Genomic DNA, 26,792 nt, shown 5'->3' with positions numbered 1-26,792 from the left:
CTCCTTCTCTGGACTGTTTCAGGGCGAGAGTGAAGGCGCTTTTCCTGCAGGCATAACTTGGAAGTGGTTTTCTTTTTCTCCTTATATGTATTATATTGTATAGGCTATTTGTATGTATGTTTATGTATGCGTGTATATATGTGTGTATGTTTATATATATATATATATATATATTGTATTTTTTATATTATTTCTTTAGATAAGTATATATTATTTATAATTCATATATATTTTTTTTGTTATGTATCATTATATGTTTATTGCACCAGCCCGTGCTCCAATGAATAATCTTCTTTCACCCTAAGGTTGCCTGGCAGAAATTGCTGTTTAGCAATAAGGCCGCCTATTGTGCTTATGTTTTATTCGTATGTTTATGTCCTTTATATATGTTGTTGTGCAATAAAGTATTATTGATTGATTGATTGATTTAAGTGAAGGCTGAAAAGCCGCAAAAGTTTCGCTAAGTGTGTGTCGCCTCTACATGATGATGACCACTCTAAGGAAAGATGCAGGATTTGGCAGGAACGGGCCGAGTAAAGACAATTTGTTCAGGTGGGGTTTCTCGGATGGCTCGGACACTGTTCCACGGACGATGGAACATCTTACATCGTGTCCTGCGTGCCCGAACACCTGCACGCAGGAGGATCTGATGAGCACTGCAAATAGCGCCATACTTGTTGCCAAGTTTTGGACCGATACTATTTAGTTTTCTATCGACACGATAAGAAGAGAGGGCCCTTACTTATTAAACGCGTTCGTAATAGTGCTATTTCAGTAAGTATCTACGTAAAGCTTTTAAAAGAGACCTTTTGAGATATAAAATCTGGTTCGTATGATAAAATTAAACAATATTGCGACGTCAAAGAAAACCATACCGTACAGAATAGCCTCCTCACAGCAAAATCCAATTTTAATTCGATTACGAGCATCGCACTGAATCGCTGCAATTGAATCGATGTCTAAAAGTGTTTCGATTTAATTGAAGTCTCGATTCACTTGGCGAATGCAATTATTTACCATTTGCCTGTCGGTATCCGCTGGTGTAATCGATGATACTTATTGTACTATTAACATGCTTTGAATTGATGTTTTACCAGGTTTGAACCGTTGTGTAGATACTATACTTACGGTGTACCCTTGTCTATGACTTATCCGAATCCCTAATAAGATACACAATACTTATAAACTAGGGATACACGCTTACATAATTATGATAATTGTGTACATTATTATGTAAGTATGTATCTCTAGTTCATAAGTCGTCAAGTATATTATACCTACACGAATACTCGTACCTACACGAAACGACTAATGAATGTAGAGAAAGGTATCAAATCAAGGTATCAGGATGGAGGCCAATAGAACAATCTCTCCTTACCCCGATAGTAAATAAGCTTAAGTATATAAATATGTACGTATATAATGTTTATGTCATTAGATATCTTGTTATTTTTGGTACAGAGGTTAAAAGCCTTGAATATTCTAACTTAACAATAAGATAACAGGGTCACTGGTGCTGATTACAATACACACCATCTAATTTTAAGTCACACCTGTCCTTTTTTTATCCGCTGAAAAGAAAAGGGACGGGTAATCGTCAGGCATAAAATTTATAGAATTAGCAATTTTAATACAAATAGCAGTCCAAAGATATCCATCGCTAGACATAGAAAATGAAACAATTTAATCTTACATTGACGTCATCTAAATTGGTAAAATGGGTAAAAAGTTATGATTTAAAAAAATAAAACTTTAAACGGGTTTATCTCGAAATGGCCTTTTGGTGCTTACGTAAAGTTGCCTTTCTGTGACGACATGGAGTGCGCCGCGTTTAGTTGCTAATATTGAGTTGTAAAGGGAACTAAAGCCCAACACAGCCTCGATATGAATTCTGAGAGCACGATACTTCAACCTCCTAACACACGCAATCAATACCACAAAACCAGTGCGCTAACAATCAAATCGAGCAACTAAGGAATTAATTCCGACCGGGGAGTCTGCGTCTAATGGACTGCTGCAGTCTAGAGTCACTTGAATACGTCTTCACTGAACCCGTGTCCTAGCTTACGTGCTCGACTACTGTTTATGGGGGAGCCTGTTGAGTAGCTATTTGAAAGTACAACACACACACACACATACACAAACTCACGCCTATTTTCCACCGGGGTAAACAGAGACTATGAAATTCCATTTGCTTTGATCCTGACACACTTTCCTTGCTTCCTCCACATCCATCAATCCTTTCATACACGCACGCCAGTTCAGAGTAGATTGTACAAAACCTATTCTAAGGACATCTCCAATTTGGTTTTCAGCTGTAGCCGATTTATCGTCAAACGCAATTGAACAAACAATAACTGGGCTCCTAAGTCTAAGCACATTTTTGTTCCTAAGATCAATCTAAATATATAAAAGGAGAAACTGACTGACTGACATATCAACGCACAGCCTAAACGGCTAAACGTAGGCACTTGAAATTTGGAAGAGACTTAGCTTAGATACCGTAGAGGTGCACTAAGAAAGGAATTCCCGGATATCCCACGGGAATGGGAATTAGCGGGAAAATCCTTTTGTATGAAAAATCAAAATCACTCAAGTTAGACGTTTGAAATTTGGCATGCAGGTACCATAGTAAACTTAAAGCTTAGTTGCAACAAGATATTGCAAAATTCCCACGAGATCGGGAGTTAGCGGGAAAAAACATTTGTATGAAAAAATCTAAACCGCGTAAGATACGAGTAGATGTTTTTAATCTAGCATGCATGCATACCTAAGTTTAGTTATGGCTGTATTTTGAAAAATGGGAGTTAGCGGAGAAAAAATGTTGTATGAAAAAATCTAAACTGCATAAGTTAGATGCTTGAAATTTGACATGCACTCCCACACACACAAAGATCTCTCTTTGATAATACGCTACGCGGACGAAGTCGCGGGCAAAAGCTAGTAAGGAATATACGAAAACACAAAATACAAATATAATATACCTATTTATAAAAGAGACATTAATAAAATGTATGACTGTGTGCGTGTTCGTATGGATAAATGTAGTGTAAAGTGTATGTACGTGGAATTTATTAAAATACATAGTTATGGCTGGACGTGCCGCATGAAAAATTAAAGGCAAATTCATTCATTGCTTGTTACATTTCATGTTACGTTTCACTAGTCTGTACGTGGCTTAAGATAACATAGCTTAACATGTGCGTACTTTCCAAAGTAGGAATTTGTTTATACATATAAGTTGTTACTGAATGTTGTTTTTTGGGGCGGAAGGCAGGAGGGAAACCACGGCCCTGTTTTCCCTAAAAAAGTAGCATGGAGAATGCTACACCGACAAGAGCGTGGCTCTTAAATTACTGAGTGATGTTATTCAATGTGGATTCACAGCGCGTCCTTTAAAAAACGCAGCTTGATATCTCAGAAGTCAAGTACTCCATAACCATATTTTTGGCATTCATCACATCCTAACCAAATAAAATAAAAGTTAAGTAAGTTATAAACAGGAAAATAAATAAATCCATCGCTTTCCATTATCCCGAATGAAGTCCAAATGACTTCCTGAAGGCTTTCAAAACATTACCGCGAGAGAAAGTTTTTATTTCAAAGTTTGGACGGAATTAGAAAGAATAGAGATGTTTGGATAAGTGAATCCGGGCAGAGAGAATTGTATTATATGCTTTAAATACTTGTTGTTTCGAATCCCGATGCGGAAATATCACAAAAATCAAATTATATTATAATGCCAAGTCAAACCAAACCATGCATGGTATAATAACCAGACTATTTAAATTAATTCAACGCATATTTTCCATCACTAATTAATTCCACGCTGCTCTTCCGGTTAATTGAGGAGAGGTGTGCCCAGCAGTGGGTTGTATTTAGACTGTTTATGTCATAACAGCCTCCGTGGTCTAGTGGTTAGAGCGTTGGGCTCACGATCTGGAGGTCCGGGTTCGATTCTCGATGGTGACATTGTCGAAATCACTTTGTGAGACTGTCCTTTGTTTGATAATGATTTTGTGATTCCGTGCTTCGGAAGGCACGCTAAGCTGTTGGTCCCGGGCTATTAGCCCAAACACCTCCATCAACCCGCAGTGGAGCAGCGTGGTGGAGTATGCTCCCTACCCGCTCCGGTTGATTGAAGGGAGGCCTGTGCCCAGCAGTGGAACGTGTATAGGCCGTTTAGGTTATGTTTATGTCATGTATGTTCCAGCGTCGGCAGTCGCTGTGGTCATTGACCCGAACCTAAAAGCTAAATTACCAATTTCTTATCGTGTCTATTCTTATCACATTACACATACACCCGTACACACACATCTCATTTGCATGCAATCGCCTTTCATCCAATTCTAACCCATATAATTATAACGATAAGTTTAACGGCTATTTTCTATATCAAAATAATGGTGAATTCAGGAGCTGCTTGAAGCCGCATGTTATATTATAATACGGCTGGTCTGAACTGAGTCGTCGTGTCTTGCTGACGTAACGACTTAGTCCGTAACGGCCGTGCTACAGGATTATTATATTACGAATGTTCATATTCAAAATACTCCAAGACTAGGGACCGTCTTACACTGAATGTGCCTTACCATAGGTGGGTAGTTGGAAGTCTGAGATTCAAAGGCCTTGGAGCGTCTACTGACGCGGTCCATCGGGCGCAGTGATCCAATTATGTAGTAATGTCTTCAAAGATGTTCACTACTAGAAGAGTCTTTATATTGAAGTCTTGAGGGAGACCCCTCCGTCACCAGTCACCGAACGGTATTTAGAGGTGAGGTTTTTTGCAGAACCGACTGCGATCTAACCTTGCAACCCCAAAGGAAAACCAACCCTCGCGGTCCGGTATCGCGCCGCGCGCTGTGCGTATTATATCAAGGGCTTTCGTAGATCTACGTAGATAGGATTCACAGTGTTTATCCGTCGAACCCCTTGCTATTATAATTCGCACCGCTTGCGGTACGGTTGTCGTGCAGACCCTGCAGTGTTAGTTACAGGTTAAGTTAAATTAAGTTGATATACTTCCTCCTAAGACACGATACCCAATATCTCCTATACTTAAAGGTTGCCTGGAAGAGATTGCTACTTAGTAATAAGGCCGCCTATTGTACTCATTTTATTTCTCTTTTGTTTTGTATTTTGTTTTTTTCCTGTTTGTGCAATAAAGTATTTGTTATGTTATGTTATGAGACTCTGTGGCTCTGGCACCATAGTGGTGGTATGGCACCGAAATGTTTGTGTTAATCAGTGCGAGCCCGACATTGCCCCTAAAAAGTATACTTTTTAAAGTTATACTTCCAAAAACCAATGTAGACCAAAAGTTAAATACTGGCCATCTGCAAACTGTAATACCATTTTTATTGCGAATAAATGATTATGAATTATTATGAAAAATACATTTTCTTTAGCGCCATATGGGTTTTAAACTTGTATGTTTTCCTCAAGATGGACAACTATTATGTACGATAGACAGATCCTTTGTCAACCACCATAAGGTTTATCATCATTTAAGGACTTAGTATCAACAGTGGCAGCAAGTTATCTTCTGATAACTTGTACACCCCATTAGGATTACGGGCGTGTGCTTATGCACGTATGAACTTTCATTCACCGTTTAGCATGTGTTGTCAATTAGTTATTTACTTAATTATAACCGAACAAGTACTTTTTGTTGTATTTTTATTTTTACTTTTCCATTTTCTTTACTATAGTTATTAAGCCTCTCTCTCTCTCTCTCTCTCTCTCTCTTTATTTAAGAGCTGCGCTCTTGTCGGTGGAGTAACCGCCATTCCTCTCTTTTTCCCGCCAAAACCTTCACCTCCTGATACGACACGACCTGCACCTTCTCTTTATTCGTTTCATAAATGTTCTCCTAGGTCTACCCCTTCCTCTCAGTTATTAAGTAAAAAGTGTATTATTGTACCACAAATAATAATGAAGTATGTCAATTTGGGAAGACACTGGCTCCTGAAATACAGTTATACTAGTTTAGGAGTCAGGGTTTTATTTATAATTGTTACTTGTTTGATGTACTCAATTTTCTTTCCTTCTTTATATATACTGACATAAGCTGGTACGTGTACAACATTCCTGGCCGAAATTAGAAATGCTACCTGTCAAAAGTTGTCAGTTTTGTCCGCTAGGTTTATGTAATAAGTAACTGTGGCGCTACTGTTCACGTTATATCATCTGTAGTACTACTTTTAACTAGGATAGAGAGTGGTTCTTTCATCACCGGAGGTCAATATTATTACCGTTAAAATATCCATTAGAACTTATGTATGTGACCAACTTACGTAAGACTTTCCAGGGTATGTTGCTCAAAATTAATATAAATGGCACTGTACACTGTTTTATTCGTTAAATTTCTAATTTTACGATTAACAGTAATCATATCAACCTCCGGTATTCAAAGACACACCCGAAAATGTAATAAAAATATTATGTTGTATGTGTTGTAAACTATATCGTAGTTAGCCATAGAAATATGCAAGAATAGTAAGAAAAGTATTCAATTGCAACAAACACCACGTTACATAAATGCATCTAGTTAAACTATACATCTTCAGTAAGTCGTCCACAGCTTTACTGTGCACGAGTTTACATAGTGCACACTGAATGCATCTGGATGCAATAATTTGCAGCTTCTCCGCCTAGTACAGCTCCAATCTTCAAAGGATAGGCGGATTCGGAAGTTCACAAACTATTTTGTTCGTTTCGTTAACTATGTTACATTTGTAAATAATTTTTACTGCATGATTTTTTAAACAACTTTTACTGCGTTTCAAATAAGACGTGACTTCGTGTAAGGCTTGCCTCAGATAGTATTACCTACTAACGAAGTATTGAGAGTTCTCACCCTGTTTTTGTTATGGCTGTATGTCAAAATTGGGTAGTTTCCTAGGTCAAAGATAAATTAATAAATTCTGATTACTAAATAAAAACAAATCTAAAAGTGACAAAAAACGTTTTCCATTTTCTAATTCATTTATATACGATTTTTAATTTAAAAAAAAATGTCATAATTACTGCGACATTTCGTCACGTTTTTCTATCACGTCACATGGTGATTTTTCATACAAATTCCATAGTCATTTCGTGTTTTGACGTCTTGTAAAAAGTAACTGATTTGACTAGTTGGAAACTAGCCTACTATGTCAAGATGGCCGCGAACCTCGGCTCAGGGCGTCGTCTGACTGGACTAATTCACGACATTTTAAAGAATCAAACGACATCAAGTGAGTTTGTTGTAATAAGCAAACATATTAAAAAAAGACCAAAAGATAATAAGTATGTTGCTTTTCTTAAATATGGATTTATTAGTTCTCCCCATTGTAAAAAGGATTATAATAGTGAGTTCCCTGATTTTGTGATATACCTGATGAAAGCGGTTTCATTGTAAGTCGAAGAACGTGAAATGATACCGGCCCAATACCGAAGATTCAGCATATTTTTCCATGACGTCTCTAACTTTTTCAACGTCAGCTTCTATTGTATAAATGGGGATTCTCGTATAATTTTTTTAGGGATCCATAATAAAAATAATACAATATACCGTTTGTACGCCGATATATTCGATTTGCTTCTTTGTGTTCCCCATGATGTTTCGACGGTATATTTACCGAAATATACGGTGGTCTATACATACATACATACATACATAAACTCACGCCCGTAGTCCCTAATGGGGTGGGCAGAGCCACAAGTAATCAAAGACAACTTGCAGCCACTGTTGATACGATGTCGTAAGCTGGATATGATGAACCTTATGGTGATAAGGGATCAGCCTATCGCCCATAACATTAGTCCATCATGTTAGATGACACAATCCCTCTGTCGGTTTTTAGGACATGCCCGGGAAGACAAGCAGCTGAACGTTTTCTATGTTTTTTATTTGCTCCCAGAACAGCATAGAAGCAATGATATAAGATATGCATAGAAGCAGCATAAAACATTATGTGGTCTATAATATGGTATAAAAAAACCAGGTATGCTCAAAAGTGACAGCTAACAATTCAAGGTTAGCCTAGCTGACGACATTCCACCCTGTGTTACCATTTCGTAAAAAATAAATTTCCCACGACAAATGTCTTTAATTTACTTTGCAAGGCAATTTTGAACTTTTATTAAAATATTTCCTTAAAATTTGAATAATTTTATATACTACATGTAATAGTAATTAAATGCATTAGTCAGTAATTCATTGAATTTACAATAAAAAAATTTACGTCATTGGAATGTTGGAGATACCAATGCATGTCATAGGATTGAGCATACCTAGTTTTGTTATATCATGGTTTATAATAGAGTTTTTATCCCCATTCACCGCCTTACTTGACTTTTAAAAATGGCAATTATTTTATAAAACGATAGGTGAATTAAACTTTAAGCAAACAATTACAAACATGGTGAATGGTTTTTCGAAGTACAGGTCCGGCATCATTACATGTACCAAAAATCGCTCTACCTAAGTATTTTGGTATTTGATTGTTACATACGGATTGATAGAAACCCTTAATAAATATACAGGATGTTAGTGACATCGTAAAGAATACTGATGGGGATGATTCAGACCTTGATTCTAAGTTAAAATCAAGTAGATTTTTCCGTTGCAAAATGCATGTTTATTTTTTAGTTTTTTTACATTATTTCCAATTCTATACTTTTGCGACGGAAATGACAATGGGCACTTTTGTATGAAACTTGGTCCAAGAACCTCCACTGATGAGACTTATATGTAATGAAAGCTTATGCTTTCCCTATGATTCTGGCAAAGTTCTATCAGATTCTGTCCCGGGGTTCTTTTTTTACGGCCATGTTTGTCCTGGCTAAAAATGTGATAAAATACAGTGGGAGCTAAAATCGGCTCAAGATTTGTTGCTGGATAACTAAGTCTACATAAATAATTATGTATCATATTGTATATCATTTTAAAGAGGATCTTTTCCAAAATCCGAAACATAAAAAAAAAAACAAAAAAATCTTTTTGTAAGCGAATTATAGTCAATTTATATCTGCAGCGCCATTGTTTCTCGGTAGCTAAGTTCAAGTTCCATGCCTTTTACCCCTTCCAAAAGTATCTTACCGATTTTTTTTATATTGCTTCCGGAATTTGATCTGAGTGATAATAACAAGAAAAATAAATAGACACCTCTCCGATAGAGACCGGCTAAGCTATTGCCTATTGCAAGAAATCGTCATCATTAGCAAGTCATTACGGTATTGCATATATGCTTATCAGCAACTTGGAACTTGGTCCAAGAACCTCCACTGGTGAGACTTGCATGTAATGATAGCTTATACCTGTCCTATGATTCTGGCAAAGTTCTATCAAACTCTGTCCTAGGGGTTTTTTACGGCCATGTTTGTCCTGAGTGTACAGTAGTGGACTGCAAAATCAGCTCAGGATTTGTTGTCGAAAAACTATTTAACTAAGTCTATATACATAATTATTATCATAATGTATATCAATTTTAAAGGGGAAGGTTATCAGAATCAGAAACACAAATAAAAAAAATGCATTATGTAAACGACTTTTAGCCAACTCACGTCCGTAGCACCATTTTTCTCAGCAGCCACGTACGAGTTTCGCGCCTTCCAACCTTTCCAAAGGAGCCCAATCATTTTTTCCTTCTTCTGATATTGCATTCTTAACCTGACAAGTGACAACAAAGAAAAAAAAATAAAAAAAATAAGAAGAAATAAAATAGATACCATTCCGATAGAGGCCGCGTAAGCTATGGACCTATTGCAAGATAACGTACTCAAAGGCTAGTCATTATAATCCAACAGACATAACATGATTAGAATGCGGCGGGACGGAAATGTAGTACATCGCCTTATGCGAAAGAGACGAAATATGTGTCTCTTTAACACTAACAGTATACAGCTTAGTACGAGAGAAACAAGAAATAAGTCATTCTAATCAAGATGCAATACAATGACTCTATTGTATACAAAAGAAACACATTTATTAAACAAGTTCAGGCAATAACTGGTGCAAAAGGCGGCTTTATTGCCAAGGTAGCAATTACTACCAGGCAACCTTACGTTTACGATACGTTTGTTGTACCATTCGGCATTGTTTATAAGACAAGATATAAGCCTGGATTAATAAAACAAGATTGTGGTGAAAGAAAACATACTACATTTGCGTCCTCCCGCATTCTAATCATGTTACGTCTGTTGGATTATAATGACTAGCCTTTGAGTACGTTATCTTGCAATAGGTCCATAGCTTACGCGGCCTCTATCGGAATGGTATCTATTTTATTTCTTGTTGTTGTCACTTGTCAGGTTAAGAATGCAATATCAGAAGAAGGAAAAAATGATTGGGCTTCTTTGGAAAGATTGGAAGGCGCGAAACTCGTACGTAGCTGCTGAGAAAAATGGTGCTACAGACGTGAGTTGGCTAAAAGTCGTTTACATACTTAATGCATTTTTTTTTATTTGTCTTTCTGATTCTGATAACCTTCCCCTTTAAAATTGATATACATTATGATAATAATTATGTATATAGACTTAGTTAAATAGTTTTTCGACAACAAATCCTGAGGTGATTTTGCAGTCCACTACTGTACACTCAGGACAAACATGGCCGTAAAAAAACCCTAGGACAGAGTTTGATAGAACTTTGCCAGAATCATAGGACAAGTATAAGCTATCATTACATGCAAGTCTCACCAGTGGAGGTTCTTGGACCAAGTTCCAAGTTGCTGATAAGCTTATAATATGCAATACCGTAATGACTTGCTAATGATGACGATTTCTTGCAATAGGCAATAGCTTAGGCGGTCTCTATCGGAGAGGTGTCTATTTATTTTTCTTGTTATTATCACTCAGATCAAATTCCGGAAGCAATATAAAAAAAATTGGTAAGATACTTTTGGAAGGGGTAAAAGGCATGAAACTTGAACTTAGCTACCGAGAAACAATGGCGCTGCAGATGCAAATTGACCATAATTCGCTTACATAAAGACTTTTTTTGTTTTTTTTTTTTATGTTTCGGATTTTGGAAAAGATCCTCTTTAAAATGATATACAATATGATACATAATTATTTATGTAGACTTAGTTATCCAGCAACAAATCTTGAGCCGATTTTAGCTCCCACTGTATTTTATCACATTTTTAGCCAGGACAAACATGGTCGTAAAAAAAGAACCCCGGGACAGAATCTGATAGAACTTTGCCAGAATCATAGAGAAAGCATAAGCTTTCATTACATATAAGTCTTATCAGTGGAGGTTCTTGGACCAGATTCGCCCATTCTCCTTTCCACTTGATATCAAGTCAGAATCATGGTCTGAATCATCCCTCAAAGTTTTCGTTACGATGTCACTAACACCCTATATATTAATCGAACCTTACTATTCCTGAAGTAATAACATAAATAAACTCTTCAATAAAAAAACCAAGCACGTAATAATAGCAATTACCCGCTAAATGCGTCGAGCTGTCATCATTTGTCAGATGCACTGTTCGGCCGCTCTCTATAGAATTAATACCCGGATATTAAAGTGACCGGACAATTTACGATCTTAATATAGCGGATATTACCCGGGTATAATTGCATTTGATGTATTTAATACACGTCAGAGAGATTTAGTTACAATCATAGGTCATGTGAAACGGTCCGGTCCTTTAGGTTGATGGTTAGATTTGAACAAGTTCTTTGTTGTCTTCTTCTATCGTGTGGGTTGTGAAGTGGATTACCAACCTCAGCAACCCTGGTGTCAGGGTTATTATTGGCCCGCCAAAGGTTCTTGACATGACTCATGTAACGACTACGTACTTACATCAGTAAGTAGTAACCGAGACCAACGGCTTAACGTGCCTTCCAAAACACGGACCATCTTACTTTTGGACAATCAGGTGATCAGCCTGTAATGTCCTAACCAAGATAGGGGTCACAAAGTATTTTTTCTGATATGTCCCCACCGGGATTCGAATCCGGGGCCTTCTTTGTTGGGGGGGAGGTTCTTTGTTGTGATAATTTGTCATAATTGTTCTTTGGTGATTCTTCATGGTTACCTAAATCATTCGTTCAGTTAAATAATAATAATAATAATAGACATTTATTTCAGACACAAGATCCATCGAGTTACAAACAGATAAATAATACAATACAATAATAAAAGATAAAAAATAATAAAGATAAATAACAAAATTGCTTTAAAATAAAATATAAATATTCTAAAATAAAACAATCCTTCATAAATATAAATAAGTAAAAATTTACGTCACAACATTTAGCCATCGTTTGTACCAAGAAGTGCCTAACATCCTTATTTGCAATTCCTTGATAACAACATTATTCGACCGATACAGAGAAGACATGAAGGAGGCAATCCTGTGTCTCACAACTGCATTAAATGTTGCTAGAACGTACAAAAATATTTTAAAGGCAACTCAACGCATATATAATATAAATTCCTTAAGAAAATCAGAGAATATCAGCAAATCGGCGTGGAGAATCATAAATAGGTCCAAATTAAATATACCAAAACCTGAAATATGTAAAATTAAAGTTGATAACAATTATATTACTGACCCGCAACAAATTGTGAATTGCTTCAACGACTTTTTCATTAACAAAATAAACCCAATACCAGAAGCAGATAAGAATATTAACAATTTAAATATAAATTTTACTAGTAACTCTATGTTTATGGCACCTAGTATACCAAGTGATATACTAAATATTATAAAAAAATTAAAAAATAAAAATAGTGTAGGCCATGACGGAATATCAACAAAGGTTGTAAAATATGTTGCCGAATGTATAGCACCACATTTAAGCTATATCATAAATCTAAGCATCACTACAGGTACTTTTCCGGATAACCTGAAGATTGCAGTCATTAAGCCACTCTTCAAAAAAGACGATAGAGAAGATATGTCATGTTACAGGCCGATAGCACTTTTAACTATTTTTGCAAAAATCTTTGAAAAGTTTATTCATAAACAGATGAATGAATACATGGAAAAGAAAAAAATATTCTCTGAAGAACAGCAAGGCTTCCGTAAAGATAGATCAACTAATTTAGCGATATATTATTTATTAAAGACGATAACTGCAAATATTGACATAAGAAAACATGTAAGTGCTATATTTATGGACATGACCCAGGCTTTTGATTATGTGGACCATGAAATTCTTTTACGAAAACTTGACCATTATGGGTTTAGAGGAAATGTATTAAAGCTGATTAGATCTTATTTGGTAAAAAGAAAACAGTACACTGAATTAACTAAAATTAATATCGGTACCAAAAGGGAAGAAATCTATCATTCTTGTCAAAAAGTTGTCAGGTATGGAGTGCCACAGGGTAGTATTCTGGGACCGTTGCTATTTATAATTTATATAAATGATCTACCTAGACATGTACAATACCCTGTGACACTTTTCGCTGATGACTGTGCAGTAGTGATAGAATGTCAAAACGAAATGTCTTATCAACATGAAATTAATAACACACTGAATGGTATAGTTACTTGGATGAAAAATAATAACTTGTTAGTAAATCTGATTAAGACAAAACTAATGCAATTTCGACAGCGTGTTCAGACTCCAGTTTTAGACATCAATTACCAAGGCTTTAATATAGAAGAAGTAGAAAGTACAAAATTTCTGGGAGTTAAGATTGATAAATCACTCACGTGGAAGGAGCATGTTCAAACACTGTGCTCAAGACTGTCCGGATCGTCTTATGCTCTTTTCAGGTTATCTCAAATAGTAGATGTTGCCACTGTCCTATCAGCATATCATGGTCTTGTAGCTTCAATTTTAAGATACGGTGTTACTTTTTGGGGAAATTCATCAGATAGAGAAACGGTTTTTAAAGGCCAGAAGAGATGTATACGGGCAATGTTCGGTCTTAAAAATAGTGACAGTTGTAAACCTTTCTTTACAAAGTATAACATTTTAACATTTCCCTCACTGTACATAATTGAAACTGCAGTATTTGTAAAAAAAAATCCAGGATTTTTCAAAAATGTAGAAACTACAGCCTTTCATAGTCGCCTTCGTCCACGTGATTTAGCTAAACTATGCCAGCAACGCACAAATACTGCATTAATGATGAAGAGTGTATTTGGCATGGCACCAAAAATATATAATAAAATACCACTAGAAATAAGGTTGTGTAACTTAAGTCTATTTAGAAGAAAATTGAATGAGTTGTTAACTAAAAGATGTTATTATACGATAGATGAGTTTTTGAATGATAAATTGTAATAATGATGCATGTATTTATATAGATAATAATCTAGGTACTCAAAATTTTGTGCGCCGCAAGGCAAACATGAAGAACCTATAATGTGAACATTGTCATCTGTATTTAAATTACTCATGTTTAAGCAAATAAATTATCTTTATCTTTATCTTTATCTTTATCTAACTCTTGCCTCAAAAAACATACCAGAGGCACTACAACAACTCTTCAAGCCCATCAAGTACCTAAAACAGTTATTGTATTGTACTCTAATGCAGTTGTGAGACTTCTTAGTGTAGTCATTCCATAGCTGGCATGTGTACAGTGATTGAGCAAAGGTCTTAAACAATAAAACCTTAACTCCATCCTCACACTTTCGGAACCTTCTGGCCAGCATGTTACCGACCACGGAAAGTCCCCTCCTCTGCCTCTCCATATCGGCGTCATCCTGCAACGATGAGGTTACAATGTGCCCAAGATACTTGAAGGACTCCACAATTTTTATAGGTTCATTTTTCAGGCGAACCAACGGTACAGAATCAGGACCCCTCCCATATCGAAATATCACCATTTCAGTTTTTTTTGTATTATATACAAGTCCATGATTACATGCGTAGTCTTCGCATACATCTAAAAGTTTTTGTAGGCCTTTGATTGATGGACTAAGCAACACCATGTCGTCCGCATAGCTTAGATTGTTCATATACCGACCGCCCATACTAAGACCGACATTGGTGTTGCTCAGTCTCACAATCAGTCCGTTAACATAAGCGTTAAATAGATCGGGAGAGGTCAAACCGCCCTGCCTAACGCCACAAGGAAGACTGAAACTATCAGACAGGGCACCCGCCCAACGTACATTATTGCTTTGATTCTTGTACCAGTAAGCCATTAAATTTACAACGCTGTTTGGGACATTATTATGGCGCAACTTGTCCCACAACACATCATGACTGAGAGTATCAAATGCACGGCTAAGGTCTAGAAAACATCCATACACGGATGTTTTCCTGTCACGATAGTGGTTGACAATCTGTTTAAGCGAGAAAATAGCCATGTCAGTCGACACTCCCGGCCTAAATCCAAATTGCGCGTCATCTATGTTCAGAAAAGGTGTAAGCTGCCTTTGCAGGAGTCTTTCAAGTACCTTGGCAACCGTTGTGGCTAGTGAGATTGGCCTGTAATTGCTACTACTCGATAGATCCCCGGTCCTATTTTTGACGATAGGTACCACAATAGTATGGATAAGTCCGGGTGGCAAATAACAATGTTTAAAACACAGGTTAAAGAAACACGCTAAAACAATACAGATGTGCTTGCCAGCACATTGTAAGTGTTCCAGGCTGAGGCCGTCATGCCCGGGCGACTTCCCTCTTTTCATTTTTTTAAGCACTAGAGCTACGTCCTCAGCTGTAAATTGAATAGGCTCGTTATTGTCTTGTCCAGTTGTAGTGGGAGAATTAGGACAACACTTTATTACTTTAATTCCGGGTACACAAAATTTGTCCCTAAAAATATTTGCAATATCTTTTGCGTCACATGTCTTATCCATACTTACAGGCAAACTACTTTTATGGCTAAACTTTTTTGTATCTTTCCAAAACCCAATAAAATTTTTGTTTAATTTATGTTTGGCAAGCACATCTAGTTTAATTTTTTCCTGATTATTCTGTACATACCTCAAGCTACTCTTAAAGTCCTTACGAGCCATTCTCATTTCTTCATAGTAGTAACCCGACGTTGGCCTACCATAGTCAACCCACAAATGGAACTTCAGCATAGCTTTTGTATGTTTGTCTTTCACATGGTAGTTCCAACCTACAATATTTTTACAATATTTATTTTTCAATGAGTATGTCTTTTCTGATGATATTTGCATAATACTTATTATTCTGTTGTACATATTATTTATACAATTAATATGATCGTCAATAAAACCGGTATTGTCTAGAAAGAGAAAATTATAATCTAAAATCATTTGATAAAATTTTGAATCACAGTGTTCCATATATTTATTGATTTGATTTAAATCCCTGGAACCCCAGATATGCGGTAAATTACCATTGTCATAGTTCAATTTCTTATTTCTTATCATGCTAATATCACAGTTTATGACTAGAGGAAAATGATCTGACCACTTCACCCCATACATAACGTATATAGATGTAACCACCGGCGAGGCGGCCGCAGAAACCAAGCAGTGATCAATCCACGTACACGCACCATTAGCTTCACTCATAAATGTAAACGTATTAGGCACAGTGTGCAGAAGAGTTAAATCCTTACATTCCCACATTTGTTCGCCACAATAGCTTATTAATTCATTATAAAACAGCGATCCTGTGTGCGCATTAAAGTCGCCCAATACAAATATATTTTCAGTATTCACGCTTTCAATCACGGCGCTAATGTTTCCCAAGCATTGTGTGAACTCAGGCAAGTTGTCACTACAATTAGTTGGCATATACACACTAAAAATAAGCGCACTGTACGCTCCACTTAAATAAATAGCCGTTATGCGGTCATTATAGCACGGAACTACTTCCACCTCGCTAAATACCGATTTATCCCACAGGATACCCACTCCACCATATGGACGACCCCTTAACATTCCTTGACTAGTGTCAACCGCAGATATTCCATGCGAGCCGAAACCGTCATCAATGGTGCTTAGGTAGCCCAAATCATGAGGCAGCAACCAGGTCTCCTGCAACGCGATTATTTGGTGATTTTTACACATGGACCGTATATGATCAACAGACCTTTTGACGGATTTGCAATTAAACGACACCATGGATAATTTAATGGTCATTCCTTTGATTAGACGCAGTCTGTGACGACCGCGTGTCCTTTGATACTACAATGGGGTTTCCGTAGTTTTGATTTTATGCTTCTGTCTGTACCTTCTGTACTCCACGCCTACAGGCCAAAAGTCAGGGTTCAAAAAAATTGCTTCTTTTTCTTTTAATATCGTCAATTTGAACGATGAAAAAATTGTTGTCTTAAACGGCACAAGCAGATCCACGTCAATAGTACTTTCTCCTAGATCAGAGATAAAATCTTGTAAGTCCTTAGCAGTGGTACCTTTGTCTAATCTTGAAACGTATATATACGATAGTCTCGGGGCTATTCTAATTTTATCAGAGATAATAGTAGCTTTACCACAACTATTTTTTTCAGTTTTCTTTTTCTTTCTTATTACAGTTGTAAACCCGTCGTCGTAACTATCTGAACCAGCTGGATCCGCCTCTCGTACGAGAGGTGTTACAATTGGCCGATATCGATTTAAGGTTCCCGCTTGTGTACTAACCGGTTTACTTTTCTCTAAAATAATCTTATTATTAACCGCGGCAGCTGATTTAGTGCTAGGGTGATTGCGGCGACGAGCACGCGCAGTTGCCGAGGCAGGCGGCAGGGACGGCGGGGGTCCGGGCCGCGCTGCTGCAGCGCACGCGTAGCTACTCGCAACCGTAGTTCGCACTGAGGTATGCTCACGCGCAGGCGGTGGCGCCTGCGGCGTTCTGATATCCGTCAACGATTCCCGTACGGTAGATGAGCTGATAATTGTGTCGTTACTAATATTCACTTGCTCAAGTTCAGATTTGAGGCTCACCACCTGACTCTGAAGTGATTCTGTTACCGTCAATGGGGTGTAAGTGGTCGTAATAGTGTTGATTTTATTTTTGATTAATAAAATATCTTTTAACAATGTTGTTACGTCAATATAATCAAAACACACCGGTGGTAAACGGTTCAAATTCTGAGCAACAAAAGTAGGCAATTGGTCAGGATCGGATTCCTTCAGTATTTTAATAATATCTTGTAAGTCTCGCTTTAATTTGCCTTCTCCTTTTCGTAACTGCGTTTTCTTTATTCGAAGAGCTTCGATCAACAATGTCTTGGCTGCGCCGACTTCTTCCTCGGAATAATGACTTTCGCAGATTTGTATAATACTTGGTTCATCCATAACATCCGTTTTCGCATTAATAAAACATAGCACTTCGTTAATGACTACACGACACTTATCACACTTGACGGACATTATAGATATCTACTCAATAATAGATATAGCATCCGTAACTAACTAAGGAATGCGTAGGTAACGGAGGTCGACGCAAACATGCGCGTGCACACACCGCGGAAACAGCATCGAGACTGATGCGATCTCTGATCGAAGTGATTAATTACATGGAATTATGGTCTGACAACTATTTTGACTATTTCTATTTATAATATTGTGTGTGTTTTCAATAGATAAGTACTTTATGTAGGCATTTAGGTATTTATTTGGGTATGTATGCACAAATAGGCTACTTGACAACGCAACCTAGTCAAATGAGATACTTTTTACGAAACGTCAAAACGATAGTCTGTTTTCGTTAGAGTTTGTATGGAAATACTGTCCTGTGACGTCATCAATAAAAACGGCCAAACGTCATACTCAAATATACGTAAGTCGAAAAGTATTAAATAGAAGCCAATCTAAGATGACTAGCTTCTTTTTCTACATCAGCATTCTATAATTTACCTTTGACTCAGTCAGATTGTAGCAAATACTTGATTCTGATTTATTTATTTTTAAAAAGCAAATAAACAGATGACTTATGAACATGAAAAGAACTTGTTTGACAAATCGTATATTATCTAAAACGGGGCTTAATTAATTGCAGCTCCATGTACAAATATGAAAATTGGAACATATTAAATAATACAAGGTGAGATTTTTTAACTAACTACTCGTAATTGTAAGTCAAGTGGCTTTCAGTACTTAGCTGCAATTATAGCAAACCCTGGAGACTTCATACAAAAAGCCTCGTATTATACAGACACCACACATTGACGTTATCGTACACGCGCATCTGTGTGTGTGACGTCTGACGCCATACGATTCCAGTCTAAACTGTGTTCTAAGGGTGGTGAGGTAAACCTAGCTCAGACGCTGGTGGGGAGCGGAAAGTTGCCGTTCTATACGTAGTATTATTCCTTATTCTATGATTATAGTCTAGCAATTCGAAGAACATGAACCATGTTTTTACCCTGAAACGCAACTTCAATTAAGTGTCTTGTTTCTACGTACTTACATAATACTTATGCGGCGAATATACACTCTATTCTGTGGCGTACATTATAGAATATAACGCTAAATCTATTCGAATTACGACGTTATACCAACACTAGTGACTAAACATTAGTTTCATACACTTACGCCACAGTGGAGCACACTGAATTAATAATAATAACTTTGTAATACCTGCCTTAGTCGGAATATGGTTCAGGTGTTCATACAGCGCAGCGGGGAGTTTCAAACAGACATCCATAACCTGGCCTTTAGGCTTATTTTCCTACAAATTAATAACAAGAGTTCACTTTTTGTTTGCTTCTTATTAGCTCCGAAATTTAGATTTATATTTCGGATTTATTGTTTAAGGGAATTATAATTTATGGAGGTAAAGGACTTAAGCTGTTTAATGATGTTGTTCGTAGCGTTTCAGTGTGGATTAGGGGCTGTACACACGATCTGCTCGACTGACTTCACATGAGTCAAGTGGCGGTGCCAGGATTTTGACTTGACGAGCTTTTTTGAAAGGTTACTAAAAATAAGCAGGGAGGATCCGGTGATGTAATGTTTCAGTGATGAATGAGTCAGTTTTTTTTTCGATTTAAATATTCTTTGAGAGTTCCTCTAAGCACGGATAAGTGTTATAAAAACAAAAAATCATTAAAGATACGTAGTGTAGCAAATAGGTACTAAGAAAGTAGTACCTCTTCGATTTTTTGAGTTTGAAATCGTTTTGTCTCAAGAATCTGTGCCCGTGTAATGGATTGCCATTGATGTTTACCTCTTATTACATGGGACTTAAAATAGAATTGACATATCCTTATGTCAATCCCATACATTTTTATCACTGTTACTCTCGATTGTCATACTCGTTTGCAACTTGGCTATGGCCCAGTTCCCTTTTACCACAGCTGTTCTGTGCCCTTTACATAAGCATTCCAGCAAGCAATAACTCTCCGACTAATAATGGGTAATGCCATTCGAGACTCAGCAATAAGTCACGTCAAAAAAAATCTTTGCCTACATATTCGTGGCTGGTTTTGCAAACTCACGTATCTGCAACATTTTGCTTAAAAAAAATGTGTCTTATTGACAATAGCAAAAGATGCAAGTCGAATTCGCCAAAAAAATCAGATAAGTGAGTTAACAACATCGGCAATGATATACTCTTCAAGGAGGATCTCCGTATGCCCGGCCCCTTAGCGATTTGATTTATTATTCTTCGAGATTAAAACTTTGTTTCACTGCAAAAGGACAGAGAAAAACTCTAATAACGGCATCTTTTCCATTAAGCCAGTTTCTTGGCCCTCTAATGTCAGGATTAAACGAGTGGATTCGGAAAAGTTTATATTTCTTAAATGATGTTTTTTTAAGCAATGTTACTCAAATGATTAATAATATAAGATTATGTTTCAATTTATTAACTTTTTTGATGTCTGGAAACATTTGCCCACCTGGTTCCCATCGGGCATGCGTTCAGTTCACAGGATTTGAAGGCGTACGATATTTATTTACTTACGTAAACATTGGCTGCGTTTATTGGTCGAAGCTCGCGGTATTTGTCCCGTCTAAGTAGATAGAGTTACCCATGTAGCAAAGGTAGATCGCCAATAATCACTTACCGCACATAGCCCGGTTTGACCGCAATTCAAAAGTTTCTAATTTGTACCCAATGACATAGGACAATTTGTTTATAACACGTCAGTCCTTGTACTTTTCAATACTTTAAAGAAAAGAGAATGTTTGAAACTTTCTTTAATAAGCTGTTAAAATGAACTTCGTGTTGTAAGTAAGAGTGTTGTTATAAATTTGCGGCTCAGTAAAGTACCGCAGCTAATTAGCATGTAGCGTAATGTTGCTTGTAATAACTCGGGTGCGACGCGTTGTATTACTCGTAAAACTTATTTCAGAGTCGGTTCCTATACGCACTAGTCTGTGGAAACGTTGCGGTTGAGATTTTTTTTTAATAATCAGCGAACTTCAAAAAAGCGGTAGGTTTATCCGTATTTGACCCGTATTTATAGTCTGTGATGTTGTTGGAATTGCATAATATTCGTTTTTTAAAGTCGGTTTTTTTAATTACTTTTTTTAAGATAAATTCCGTATTGGTGCTAATTCCAATACACACACCATTTGTTTTCCTGTCATACAGGGCATTAGGTCACACTGTAATGTTGTTTGTACCTTCATAAATAAATAAATTAATTAATAATAAATCTAATTTTATTTAAAATTATACCTATCATTTTCATATCCGCAGAAAAGGAAAGGGATGGGTGATCGACTGGAATTTATTTACACACATCAATTTTATGCAGAAATTTAAACAATCTCCTCAAAATTTTACAGTTTTTGACCCGAGCGAATTAAATTGACAGCAAACGTCAAACGAGATGCAAACGTATCATCATTAACTTCTTCTTGAAGAAGACGAAGAAGATCATTAACTTCTGTCGGTGCAACATTCTCCCTTTCGCCATTTGCTAGGGTTATCCGTTCATTTTAAAATAAAATTAGGAGGCGTATGCAGGAAGGAATCAGCAAACTTTCTTTTTTTTCTTTCTTTCTTTCTTTCGTTCCTTCTTTCTTTCTTTCTTTCTTTCTTTCTTTCCTTCTTTCTTTCTTTCTTTCTTTCTTTCTTTCAATAAGTATAATAAGAATAGCCGTTCGATAGCTTCTATGCTGGAACGGGAGCGAATAAAAACAGAGAACATGTTCAGTTGCTTATCTTCCTAACCTATCGTAAAAGGCAACTGAAAGTAGGTTCATCACCTATCATACGGTTCATCAATTTGATTGCTGATATTGTTGACTTGTGGCTCTGCCCACCTCGTTGGAGCTCACAGGCTAACGTATATAATGTATGTATGTATTTGTAATAGTTCTTATATGAGCCATGGTACAAGAAAACCAGGCTCAATCCTATGACAAGCCGCCATTGCTAGCCGTTTAAATGTTACCACTGTGTTACCATTAAATTGGCATCTCCAACATTCCAAAGACGTAAATTTTATTACTGAAAACGAAGTGAATTACTGACCAATGTGTTTAATTAATATTATTTGTCAAATATGTAAAAAACTGTAAGTAAATCTTATACTAAAAAGTAAATATAAAAACATTGGTCGTGGCTAATTTATTTTTACGAAATGGCAACGCAGGGTGGGATGACGTCAGCTGGGCTAACCTTGAAATGTTAGCTGTCACTTTGGAGCATACCTGGTTTTCTTATACCATGATAGAGGCCTCTGGTGTCCCAACCTTGATGAGGGTTGGTAGAGTTGGTGGTTGAACTCGCAACGGTCGCAACCACCAAGAGAAGAAAATCCCGTTAACAGATCGTCACGTTTCCGATGCCCAGTGCGTAAATTAAGTGTAAGAAGCGGGAAACGTGACCGCCAAAGACTGGTACCTGATTATCCTGATTAACACCCCACAACAGCTGGGCTAATGTTAATATCACTCCTTTGTATTCCGACTGGCGACTATAAACAAACTTCCTCACGTCGCGATACTATTCATGCGATATAGAAAAGAGTGACGACTTGCAAGTACGAGTAGGGTCAAGGTCAACCCATAAATACGAGTAACAATCTAGGTATTCCATTTGATAAGTTTCTAAACCTTTGTGTATGATTTTATTATGAAACTAGCGGACCCGACAGACTTCGTCCTGTCAAAAAGTTAATAGATATGATTGAATTTCAATTTTTAAATATCATCATCATCAGCCTATTAACGTCCCCACTGCTGGGGCACGGGCCTTCCCTATGGATGGATAGGGAGATCGGGCCTTAAACCACCACGCGGGCCCAGTGCGGATTGATGGTTATTAACGACTGCTAATGCAGCCGGGAGGCACGGAGGAGCTCGAGATGAAAACTTTTTTTTGTGGTCACCCGTCCTATGACCGGCCTTTGCGAAAGTTGCTTAACTTCAACAATCGCAGACCGTTTACCGCTGCGAATTTCAATTTTTAAATAATAAAACGCAAATTGACTCTGAAGTTAGGAACACACCTACATTGCTTAGACAACAGTGAGTGCTTGCAATATGAACTTTATACAATTATAATAAAGCTCAAATTGACTGTACGTTAGGAAACGTTTGTATGGGGAAAAGGAAAGGGCAGTTTTTAGGGTTTTTCCGGGAAACATTCGTTTTTTTCTCGCTGTAAAAACCATCATTGGATTTCAACAAACATTTTAAAAAAAGAATTGGCAAAATTGGTCCAGGCGTTGTCGAGTTATGCGCTTACCAACACATTTTGCGATTCATTTTTATATTATAAGAATAAATATAAGTTGTGATGTTGCCAAAAACGTTTTAACGTTGAACGTTTTGTTACATATTTTTTTTTGACGTAACTTATTGTAGATTTGCCGCAGATGGCATTAACTACTTGGCCGGACAAATGGCGAGCCCTGGTGGCTCTCACCCGGTACAACGTTTAAGACAACAGGCCTGAGGGTGCCTAGTTGGGCGCGAACCTCGGCTCAGGGCGTCGAATGAGAGGAAAATTATTTGAAAGAATTAGTCGACTCTAGTGGGTTGATAGCGATAAGCGCTGATTGAGGGAAATCGTCGACCACGCCAACGGGGTCGGTATCGGGGTCCTAATTTTGTTACATACATACATATGCTCATGACAATTTCCCAATTGGGGTAGTCAGACCTTACTCAGCTACATTTTTGTTACATGGTGGTCTAATAATGACAAACTTACCCTAAAATCGCACATAATGCATATATGGATGCGATATCCAATCGCGCCGTGAAAAAGGCCTCTAAGTTGACAAACAATTTATCGTGTCGGGCATAAAGGGCCGAATTAGGATAACGATATTTGGACTAATATTATGTATGTAAATAAATGAGGACGGTAATACTAATCTGATTTGAACTAATTTGGGGTAACGGGTTTAATGATTATGATCGTAAGTAAACGATCTGGCTTTGTCCGGAATGAAAAGGAAAAGCAGGACAGTAAATATGACGAAAAGGTCGATAAAGCGACCAGATACCATGTTATGGTATTTTAATGTTATAGACTGTTTTGCTATTATATATTTTAGGTGTATATACATATCGTTCATTATTGTTTTATTACATAAGTAAATAAATGTGTGGATGAGGTAAATACACACCTATATATAAATATACATAAACAGCGTACATATATACGGCCCACGACGTGTGGAGCATACTCTACCAAGTTGCTCCACTGTGAAATGGTAAAGGTATTCTTCTTCTATCGTGTGGGTTATGAGGTGGATTACTAACCTCATCAACTCTGGTGTCAGGGTTACTATTGAGCCGCCAAGGGCCCTTGACATGGCTCACAGAACGTTTACTTACTTACATCAGTAAGTAGTAACCGGGACCAACGCCTTAACATGCCTTCCGAAACACGGATCATCTTACTCTCGGACAATCTAGTGATCAGCCAGTAATGTCCTAACCAAACTAGGGCCCACAAAGTATTTTTTGTGATATGTCTCCACCGAGAATCGAACCCGGGACCTCCGGATCGTGAGACCGAGGCTCAACTACTGGACCACGGAGGTGTGGCACGGAGGAGGTGGAGGTGTTTGGCTACTAATAGCCCCGCTACGGGTTAACGTGCCTTTCGAAGCACGGAGTCGTTTTACTTTAAAGAACAATCAGATGATTCAAGTCCGCAATGTTACCTAACCTGACTAAGATTTTCAAAAAGTGATTTCGAACTCGGACCTCCACATCATGAGCTCATCGCACAACGTCATAATCACGGAAATAATTACCTGTTCTGTATCAAAATAAACAAATAATTTTAGAGGAAATAAAACATTCAATATTTGAAACATCATCCTAATAGGATTGAAAATTGAAATATCAAATATGTAACAAAAGCACCGAAGTCTAATTTGTATACAAAATGGTGAATATTTTGTTATATCCGGATTAAAGCAAATGGGGGTTAAAATTGTTTTGCATTTCGATTATAGTTGAGAACCACTTAGGTACCGACTTTTGTTAGCAAACAATTATTATGATAACCAACGGTTTCAGAGCGTTTTATCAATATAAAATAGGGTGCGTCCTGTCCCTTCAATAGTAATTTTAAGTAATATTAGGTAGTGCAGAAAATTATTTGCCTCAGTTTTTTATAGAGAACATGTAAGGAGAAAGCAGGTACTGGAAGCACTAAACAAGATAGTATACCACTAATTAACTGCGATACAGGGGAAACGCTAGTGCAGGGCCCGCTATTAACTTGTATTATTTTTACTTTATTTGGTAAATAAATATTTTTAACTTTTTTTTAATTGCATAGTAGGAAAAAAATAATCTCCGTGATTCAAGAACTATGATAGAACTGTCCACAGGGGTTAAAATGGCCACATCGAAGCAATTCATGTAGGAAAGCAATATTGCTGTTTGACATTTTGTTGGCATTGCGCACTTACTTTTATATGCGCAAATTTCAAATTGCAATATTGCTTTCTTAGATGAATTGCTTCGATGTGGCCATTTTAACCCCCCAGATCTGTGTTTGGAAGCAAGCACCATCTTTGAAGAAGACAACTGCAAGACAATACTAATACAATAGTCAATTTGATTACATCAAAATAATCATTCTCATCTCGCATTTCCCTTAAATTACTATTAATACCAGCATTAATAGCTGCCCCTGTTAACCAAAATGAATGTTTCCTCCATAATAAATAATGGCCTTCAGTAATTCGTGGGTCGAAATAATTAAATAAACGACTGTGGGCAATGAACTATAAATGAAGTATAATTAATTTGGACTGCTGAAGATATCAATAATAGGAGAGAGTAGCCCGGCTGTCTTGTAAACAGATAATTGGTTCCTTGGCACGGCTGAAGTAATTTGATGGTTGGGAATTTAGTTGGAAGTTGAAGACCATTATAATTGTATTGGAGCTGAAAGATCTCTAATTGGCAACAGTGGTCAATCGGCGTCGCCGGATCCAGGCCAAGCAGACATATGGAAAAAAGTGCACATAGTTTGGGACACTTCAGGAGGGTTTCGAGCAATAAACGCATCGAATGCTATTTGCCTACGTTAAATAGATGGTATACTGCTATTGGTCAAAAAAAATATAATTTCGAAAGATGCCCTGTCTTGGCGAAGGCACTACCGTACCCCAAGTACGTGGCCTGTTTAGGAGGGGGGGGGGGTCGGGGGGGTGTCAGGAGCGATATAAATATCCTTAAAGTTTTTGTTTTAATTTCTGATTTCTCTCCTTCCTTCTTTCTTGTCGCTTTTTTTCGGTATTGTTGGATAAGAAGAAAATAACAGATATAATAAACAATAACATTAGAAAGAGTCCGCTAGAATCAGCACCAATATTGAAAAAAAAAAAACATATTTTCACGAAGGAAAGAATTCAGAAGTTTATATTTTTTTTAATTTCCAGCTATTATGGTAGTCTTTGCCTTGCCAAGGTTTTGGTATAATCCCTGATCCAGCTGTTTTCCACTATAGCCCTTAACGGCCATAAAATGAGA

Source organism: Pectinophora gossypiella, chromosome 4 (genome assembly GCF_024362695.1).
Source record: "Pectinophora gossypiella chromosome 4, ilPecGoss1.1, whole genome shotgun sequence".
NCBI lineage: Eukaryota > Metazoa > Arthropoda > Insecta > Lepidoptera > Gelechiidae > Pectinophora > Pectinophora gossypiella.
The sequence above is the reverse complement of the archived record's forward strand: the minus strand, read 5'-3'. Positions refer to the sequence as shown.